Below are 10,299 nucleotides of genomic sequence, written 5' to 3' on the forward strand. Positions count from 1 at the left end.
TATAATGATCTCTGTGAGGCTCCGGAGCCTCGCAGAGAGATTAAAAAGAAAATAACAAAGCCCAAAAAAATCTATCCCCGATGTCACTGCTGCCTCAAAAGCTCCAGATACTAAATTTGGACTTTACTTCAAAGAGTGATATCCAAGTGGTTAAAATTCTTGACAATTGCTGAAATCTTCGGCAAAATTTTGCTATTTGCCAAGATTCTCAAAAATATGAGTTTCTCCAAAATATCACCCTCAGTTTATTGGATTAATCGAGTATTTGAATATTTAATTCCTTTTCAATTACTTCCGAACGTTGATTGTGAATAAGAGCACAGACCTCACTAGATAGTGGCACATCCGAAACACGGTTCAACATTTACTTCATGACTATTTTCGTCTCAAGCCAGTTATGCTTCGGCCCTCTTTTTCCATTCCTCAAAGGTTATTTCTTTTCTACCTGATGGATCTTTTCATGGAGGTAGGAAAGGGAGGAGGGGCCATTCCATGCTAGAAGTGAAGCACTGCTTTGAAGCTTGGGTCACCAGACGGGGTGTTCTTTGTTTACATTCAGAAGCTCGCTTGACAAGATTCTGATAGTATTTCGACACACGACAGTTCCATAGAAATCGAAAAAGGGACACTCTCGCATGAAAGAAACATTCACAGTGTGATGGATAATAGCAATTTGTATAGTTTACTGACATTTACGCAAAAATCACATCTTGGTTATTTTTCGATAACTAACAACAGCGATTTTGATTATGAATTTGTTTTATAAAATTCTAAGCTGTTGCACTACAAAAATATAGATTTTAAGAAAATTGCTAAAAGAGATCTGCCAAAATTTATTTTCTAGAAGATTTGAAAAGTTTGAAACTTGATGATTAAATGTAAATATAAAATTATGTATGTTAAAATATTTGTAATTAGGCACATAGGTCAGATTACGTTTTTATTAAATAGAGTAACGCATGCAAGGGCTATCTGCCTAAAGAGAGAGAGGCCATTGTGGAGGAATTTTGAAGAAAAACTGACCTTTGAGTGGGTATTAAAAATAATACTTATAATTTTCATTCAAATTATATTTATATATATTTTTTATGTAAAACTTTCGGGTGTATGCTAAATTAGTGTAAATTACTTTACACGAAAAATATAGTGAATGCACAGAAATTAAAGATTTGCACATGCCGTAAATGATAAATAGGAAATATGTATGGGTATTTATGCATGTGCTTGCAAAAAGCATGTATCTGCCTTTGACAAAATACTTAAATATTCATTAAATTATTTATAAATGTATTTGAAATGAAGAATTTATTCACTTATAAACAACTGTGAAAGTACTGTGAAGAAATCTAATGATTAAATGTATCTAATTTATAATGATTATAAATGTTATCTAAATATATAATAACCTTAATATTGAATTGTAAACATAAATTGAAATCCTGTTGACAAATACGTTATAAAACTATTTAAGCAAGAATTGTTCATATTGGAAAGCAATCTGTTAAAAGGTATTGTAAAGCAAATGCTATGAGATGCGCACTTAAGAATGTAATAAAGAGTTTTGGAATATGTATTGTTGAAATGAAGGGTAAAAAAAAATCTGATAAGTATAATTAAAAGAATTATTCCCTTTACATTTTATAATAATTCAGTTACAAGTTTTAAATAATACTTAAAGAAAAAAAAAAAAAAAAAAAAAAACTTATTTTATTCCCTTTTAGAAATGTTCAGAGAAAGTCAAATACTATTTAATACCTATTTAATTATTAGGAATTAGCGAAATACTTATTTAAAGTATTTCGCTAATTCCTAATAATTCTCTAATTTAAAATGAACCGAATAGAGCATTAATTATAAATTGACTTACAATTTTCGATTTAAAAGAAGTCAAAAAATCATGTCATATTTAAGAAAGTATTTTAGGAAGAAGCTCTATAAATAGAAAAGAAATAATGCATAATTTTATTATTAATAATACAATAAACTTTGATCTTAATTTTTGTACTTTAACCGAATAAAATCGAATTACCTTAATTTTTTTTTTCTAATGTAATTAACGAAAACTTGTGAAAATATTTCATTCAAATTAAACCATTCTGAGAAAACTGTCCTGTGAAATGTATAGCATCTAATTCCGTTCAGAAGGAAATGTTGTTTAAAAATATGTTGTTTTCACATACTTAGGACTCTGAAGTGTTGTAGAAAAAGAAAATATATACATTTATATGTATATTTACGACGTAATTACAAAATATTTACACCCGAACGCGTCAAATCCCATAGAACTCAATGGTAAATGACCCAATGTTTTGGTCACCACGTAGGGATCGCCGGTGCTTCAGAGCAGGGTACGGAGAAACTTGTTTAGGGCGACTCCATCTTACTTCCTACCTCCATGGATCTTTTTTACTTTCTTCGCCCTTGTGCACACTATTTCATAGAGCCGGAAGAAAGCTAGTTGTTTAGACTAGCTAATCGTGGCATACAGCGGAAACTGGAACTAGAGCTGTATTTTATTACATCTTATCTTTACTGTAATCATAGCATCTCCTATTTTCATACGCACTCTGCAAAATCATAGTCTTCGTTCCTTTCATTTCTTATTGTTGATATCATTATCTTACCTACTAGTAATCCAACAGGCTTATCCCTAATAGCATTAATTTTTCATCGATCCTGTAACAACTCTGACTAGAGTTGAGAAAATATTTGAATATTGAGAAAATATTTACAAAAAATAAAATCTTTTGGGATTGCGAAAACTGAATATAAAGAGTTATTAACGAAAAATAACTCGAAGCAAAATAATACAATGAGTTGAAATAAACGTTTAATAACTCAGCACACTTTATTTGGCAGATTCAAAAGACTTTTAAATGGGATCAAAAAACTTATCGTCAAAATGGGCTCGAAGGTTTTATTTTGAAAAAAACTCTCTAATTGGAAGGAGGGCATTTAGTAATCTGCGTCCGTAAATTTCTTCTGTATGAAGAGGATTCTGTATGATTTCTGGAGCACTTCGAACATAAACTATTAGCTTCCATAATAATAACGCTAAATGTAACAAATAACTAAACTAATAAAATTTAAAATTTAAACAGATAAAATTTAAAATTTTAGCTGAGCAACACGTCTTAATAGCCATTATCAATCAACAGAAAATTCAAATGAGAGAACAGTTTATTTTTCACTTTATTTATAAATACTATTCTTCACTTATAACCGTATGATAACTGTTTTAAATTCTGAATTGGAAGGCCTGCTATTTGGACAGTATTCAGTGTGAATAATGAAAACTTAACATTAAAGAACTCTGTTTTTTTTCCCGTGAGCAATCACATTCTGTTTTCGGGTCATCCCAATGTAGAAGAGAAGTTTTTCGACGGACAGTCAGCCGACAACCACATAACCAACGAGACACTTAACCGGCAGCAATTAGCTGACACGGTCACTTAGCCGACATGACATTTAGCCGGCAGGACATAATTTAACAATATGTTATGCAACAATATATCATCCTGGGTTACTAGTAGCAAACAAGGATACTTTTTAATAAAATACACTTTTTTGCTATTAATGAGCTACGTTACAAATGTTGAATGTGTAGCCAACGTATAGCGGTTCGTGAGCGCCATCTAGTGATAACCATCAGGACATTTAAGTGACAAGACACTTAACTGACTAGCCATTTAGTCGACACGTACACAATAATCATTTAAATTTACTATCAACCCAAAGTTCCTGGTTATCGTCGATAATTTCAATATTCAAGGCAATTTTCATCAGTAAAACTCGTTTCTGGATTCTTCGCTGTGCTTTTCATTCTTGAGGAATTTAGCGTAACCAAAATCGCAATAACAACCTAGTATTTAGAGTACATATATTAAAACACTCAATCGATTTCGAGGGCAACTAAAGGTCCCTCCTCATCAGGAGAACGAAATTACTAGAAAGGGGAAAAAGAAGAAAAATAAAACACCGGCGAAGGAGTCTCAGAAACACGTAATCTAACGATCATTCAGCACTGCACGTGGTCGTAACCGGATTAATATATAGACTAACATATAGACTAAAACGAAAAAAAAAAAGCAAAGTCAAAAAGAGGGAGGGGACCCTATTTTTTGACTTCTCTATCGTTTGGTCATCGTGTCGTTTGATATATATCGACCAAATTCAAAAAGCGTTAAAATCTATCGTCAGGATTATGAGTGTTTGCTCGAAAGAAATAAAGAAATGTTTTTAGCTATTTACAATAGGTCACTTAATTATATTTTGATTTTAGATCACCAATAATTATCCGTAAAACTTCTTCATTCAGTCAACTGGGATTCTTATAAACTTTCACATAATCAATAATATTTCTTGTAACCTTAATGGCATAAATTTAATCCCAAAGCTTTCAAATTTGTAATATCTTACCCACTTACCCACAAGTCGTCTATTCAAATAGTAACTGCATTTTAGGCTAGACCTCATTGTAACCAGGCAGTTTATATTCTATTCTTAAAACAAAAATTAGAAACTCCATTAAAGTGTCGGAAGCGAGCACGCCTATCTGTAACCTTTTTTACACACCGCGTTTCGCCATCAAGATATAATTTCAAAAGTTAATATTGAGGGAGCTTAAATACTATGTAGGGTAAAAAACGATTTTGTGTACATATAGTATGTACTAGGTTCCACCTACTGACACACTTCGTTCTAAGTTGTTCTGTTCTTTGTAACCTCTGTAATAGGATTCTTCATTGCGCTGTTTTTAAAGCTTAGGACAAGGCCAACTTATAGTCAAGGCCTGTCAGACAGAACAAAGTTCGGGTTCCCAGTTTCAAATGGGTTTTGCGAAATTTATCACTAGATGGCGCTCACGAACCGCTATACGTTGGCTACACATTCAACATTTGTAACGTAGCTCATTAATAGCAAAAAAGTGTATTTTATTAAAAAGTATCCTTGTTTGCTACTAGTAACCGAGGATGATATATTGTTGCATAACATATTGCAAAGTTTTCTTCCTTTTAAGAAATTTTTTACAGTTGTATTTAAATAATAAAGATCAAACAAATTTAGAGTTGACAAACAGATTTTTGACAGCACACTACAATAACTGTAAGACTAGAAGAATTGACCTGAATACACATATTAAGGAGCTTGTTTATATACAGAAAATGAAGGAAAATAAACATTTCAAAAGAATTTTAAAGCTTTAAAATTTTACTTGATGTTGGTGCTTGGTTGAGAAATTTTATATTACGTATTTGTATTAAACGTGTATTACATATAACTGATGTAAATGCTATGCATAATACATTCATTTCCAACCTCTTCTGACAGAAAGTCATTCATTCATTCATTCGTAGACATATTGCCGGGATGCCGCTAAAACTACGCGGCGTGTCCGGCTCGTTGACACATATGCCTCATGAGCGCATGACAGTGAAAAAGCGGACGAAGCAAAGGGAGGACGGAGGCAGGTAAAAAGGGCCTGACCATGCGTTTCACAAGAAGAGACGAAATGACCAGGAGTGGCGGAAGTCGCGCTAAATCAGAAAGGTGCGTGTTCATGACAGCTACATGTGAAATAAATACAACAAACAAGATAAAGTAAAACCAAATATACTATATACACTCTTTTGCAAAAAAATCGAAGCACCAAGAACGACTTTTGCGATCGTGACGAAATTTAGCATGCAAAAACACCTTGATAGAACATGCAAATGACCAAAGTTTTAAGGCAAATGAACAGGAATTGCGATCATAGCGCGCATTTCCAGTGCGTAATTCGCAAAGTATAAAATCAGTAACAGAGGTTTCAAAATGTACCTTGCTACCATTGTAATTCCGTAAAGAAGCAAGTACAGCTACCATTACGACGATATCGAAGACCTTATAGACAACTAAACGACTTCGAATGTGGTCGCATTGTAGCTGAAGCTGGTTGGTTGCTTGAAGCTGGTTGGTCACACCGAGCAATAGTCCGCCACCCGTACCGTGTATCGTTTAGTGGGTAATTATTTCACAAGACACATTTTATTATATATACAAAATGTATCATCACTAGCATACAACTTAAATCTACAGCTACTCATAACTACAGCTACTCGCATTCTAGTCTCTTTCTTATTACTGCGCGCACTTCGATGCTTGGCGCTGTGCCAGCTTTAAGTCCGATTATGATATACCACAGTTCTCGATATACCACATCCCTACCCCTTTACCATAACTGCAGTCTATGTGGGGGACGTCGAATTCTACTGTACCGACGCAAAGGTTGTGGCACTGCTTGTTTCTTTGGTAACCTGGCTATATCAACAACAGGTCCTGTGGATGGAATATCTGGTACAACCTTGAGCTCGGGAGGAAGACACAGACTCATCTGCCTGGTGGCTATTATCTTTGGATGGTTCTGGAACTCCACTCTTATCCGGCTCTTTGGAAATCATGAGAGCTGGGAGGTGGACATATGAACCCATCATCTGTTACGGTTCCTTCATCACGCATCTGATCGATATGTCGTCGCCATAACTGATCATCTACATTTATGGTGTAATGAAGCTGCCCATCCTTGGATTAGACGGTACCAAATCTCCATCGTCTATCACCTTGGCGATAATTTCTTACTGCCACTCTATCTCCTACTCTAAAACCTCGGTCTGCAAACTCGTAGGTTCCTTTTGGAATTCTGTCTTTTTTTGAGATCTGGTCTCAATAAATCTATTTCTTGTTCGAATTTCCCTCTTCAGCATTAGCATTGCAAGGCTCTGCAGAGTAGTTAAATTTGGAGCTTTTCTATATTGCATAAAAAATGTACTGAGGTTTTGTCTCAAAGTTCCTGGATAATTTTGCGTTGTTCTTAAAGATTGTTTTAACTGTAAACACATACCGTTCAACCCGCCCATTACTAGATGGTTTATATGGTGCTGTAGTTTTGTGTTTGATTCCGTTACTCTGTAGAAATATCTTAAACTCATGTGAAGTGAATTGTGGCAAGTTATAACTCACTAACAATACTGGAAATCCGAATCGCGCAAAAAAGTCCCGTAAACATTCTATTGTTTTGAAAGTCGAAATTGATTTCATTGGATAGGCTTCTAGCCATTTTGAGTGAGCATCAACGATTATCAAAAACATATGCTCAAAAATAGGTCCTGCATATTCGATGTGAATACGTTCCATTGGAGCTCTTCGGTACTCAAAATGACGAACTTTTACCTTAGGAGGATCTATTTTACATTTTTTACATTCAGAACAGTTTTTAGCAGTATTTTTGATATCTTTATCTATACCATTCCAAAATACGTAAGATCCAGCAACTGCTTTCATCTTTACAGTCTCTAAGTGTCCGTGGTGCAACTCTTTCAAAATATTATCACGGTACAAATAGGGCGCAGCCCCATCCACCTAATCGTCAAGATTTTATGACAAACAAGGGCTGCGCCAAGCAAAAACCACACAAAAAAAACATATAAAATACATAATTATACATGAAATTACATATTACATGAAATACATATAAAATACATAATTATAAAAACGCATCAAATACACCACATAACGCACTGAATAAATTTATTTTAAAATTCCATATAAACACCAATATCTCAATTTAAGTTATAGTAACACAAAATTTAAAAACAAACTTTTATCATATAAAAATACCAACATCAGAGCGATTATTATTTAGAAAACACATAAGTTCCCTTGCAAATTTAAATTCTTTTTCAGCACCTGTAAAAATCTTAATAAAATTTTATTTTCTTCGTATGTCATAAGTAAGTGTACATTCTTCCACATAGTGCCTTACCGATCTGACAACTCCCCAATTATGACAATATTCATTCTCTTGTATGCCAAATCTTTTAAGATACACCGGGAAGCGCCCATGTCCAGTAACAATTTGATTAAAATCCAAATGACAAGAAATACTTTTATTAAACATAGCTTTTAAATAATAGGCATATTCCTTTCTTCTATTCGAATTATTCCAATTATCATACCACAAATCAATATAATACTGTTTGATTCTAGTAATAACCATTTTTCTTGAAGGCTGGACAACGGAACACTCCCCGGAAACATCCAAAGTCGCCTCTTTGGCCAACACGTCGGCCCTCTCGTTACCTTCAATACCCACATGGGACTTAACCCATCTAAATTTAATATTATGCAAACCTTCAATTTCTTTATATAAACACTTAATATCCATAACTAAAGAGTTATTACAATCGTAGCTTTTCAAGGCCTGTAATCCAGATTAACAATGACTATAAACTGCAATACTATAACTCTTAGATAGGTTTTTCTTAATCCATTTCATAGCAAAATAAATAGCAGCAAGTTCAGCCTGAAACACAGAATTAAATTTTTCTAACTGTATCTTTGAATAATCAATTTCTATACCATAATAGTAAACAACAAAAGATAGGCCAACACTTTCCCCAAACCCTAGAACCATCAGTGAAAATATCAAGTTCACCAAAACAATCAAAGTTCATTTCATAATTAACGCTCATTCTCTTGGCTGGGTGCATGCAGTAAGGATTAACATTATAAAATGCAGTACAACAAGCTAAATAATCACCATAATACATAAAATCTATCTTACATGTAGATAGCAAAAATTTATCATAAAAGAACTTATAAAATATCGAGAGGTGCGGCGTGCCGGCCAATACACAGGCAGTTTCAGTTGGAGTAGTCCTAAAACACCTAGCCAGTGACAGCAGCCAGGGCCGCTGAATCGTCAATAACTTATTCCTGATTCTCAACAACTCCGCCGCTCTGGAGCCCCAACAACCAATTCTGTATAACACAATAGGAACAACAACTACTCTATAAATACTTCTAATAATATCTCTCTTAAAATCGATGACACCCGCTGGAAAATTTCTCTTATAAAATAAGAGTATGGAATCTGTTCTCCTTTGAATTTCCTTGAAGTGTGACTCGAAATTCAGTTTATCATCTATAATGACTCCCACGTATTTGAGTTGTTCGACTCTTTTTAATAATGTTCCCTGGAATCGTAATCTGGGAGGTTTAGTCTTTCTTCCCCCATTTGGGAAAAACAAAAAAAGATGTCTTTTGTAAGTTGAAGATGAGTCTTTCTGTTATAGCCCATCTCTCAAGGACATCACACACCAATGTAAATCTTTTTTCTAATTTTTCAAGAGACACATCGTAAACCACACCTGCATAACAGATGATTTCAACGCCCTCGGGAACACTCGTATTCAGCAAGTTGTAAATTACTGCACCCCAGAGCAGCGGAGCACTCGAGGATCCCTGTCGGCAACCTTTATAAACTGATTTTACCACTTCAGAATCCCCACCATATGAATAAACAACCTTCCTATTGTGAAAGTAGCTACAAAAAATTTTTAATATATTGCAAGGAATCTTAAAATTCACGAGGGTGGAGGGCAGCGATGACCATATAATGGATTCAATGGCCTTTGAAATATCAAATGAGACAACAGTTACATGATAATCTCTTTTTTTCTCAGAAATAATATTGATCAATTTATACAGAGCATCATTGGTTGATCTGCCTGCGACAAAGCCAAACTGTCTATCCGAAATAAAATTTTCTCTGTAGAAAAAATGATACAATCTATTGGTGAGAAGTCTATCCAGGACCTTACTAAAAAATTTTAACAAGAAAATTGGTCTAACCGCATGTTCATTTTTCGGTATAAATATAATTCTTGATATTTTCCACGCCCTCGGGAAAACCAACAAGCGGAAACATGTATCATATAATAAAACAAAAAACTCTTCTTAATACTTATAAAGGCACTTCACAACCACTGCAGAAATGTTGTCCATTCCAGGAGCACTTTTATTTCTTAGTTTATTAATTACATATCCGATCTCATTAGAAGTAAAAGGCAGATCATCAGCACAACAATTTGAATATTTTAACAATTCATGATCAATAATACCATCCTGAAACTCACCACAGTCAAAATTCTTATTAAAATATTCCTCAATCATCTCAGTGTATTCCTTATGTTCACCCTCCTAGACTCTACTTATTATCTGTGGTAGCCGACGCTTTCCCTGGGCAAAACGAAAGCAACAGTCATGATATACCTTATTTTCCAAAAAAATGTTTGATTTTACTCTCATATTTACTCTTCTTAATCTGCTTTCGGTTAGATCTGCTCTACAAGAAATAAAAGAAAATTTTATATAAAAGTGCCATCTCTCTTTTATATAAAACCTTTCTCTTATTTCTTGTTTCTTCATCAATATCTCTGAACTGAAAACTCTTTCTCAATGCTCTCGTCCGTCGCTTCA

Source organism: Stegodyphus dumicola, chromosome 11, assembly GCF_044657685.1.
Source record: "Stegodyphus dumicola isolate Sdum_Otavi_A_Nest chromosome 11, ASM4465768v1".
Classification (NCBI taxonomy): domain Eukaryota; kingdom Metazoa; phylum Arthropoda; class Arachnida; order Araneae; family Eresidae; genus Stegodyphus; species Stegodyphus dumicola.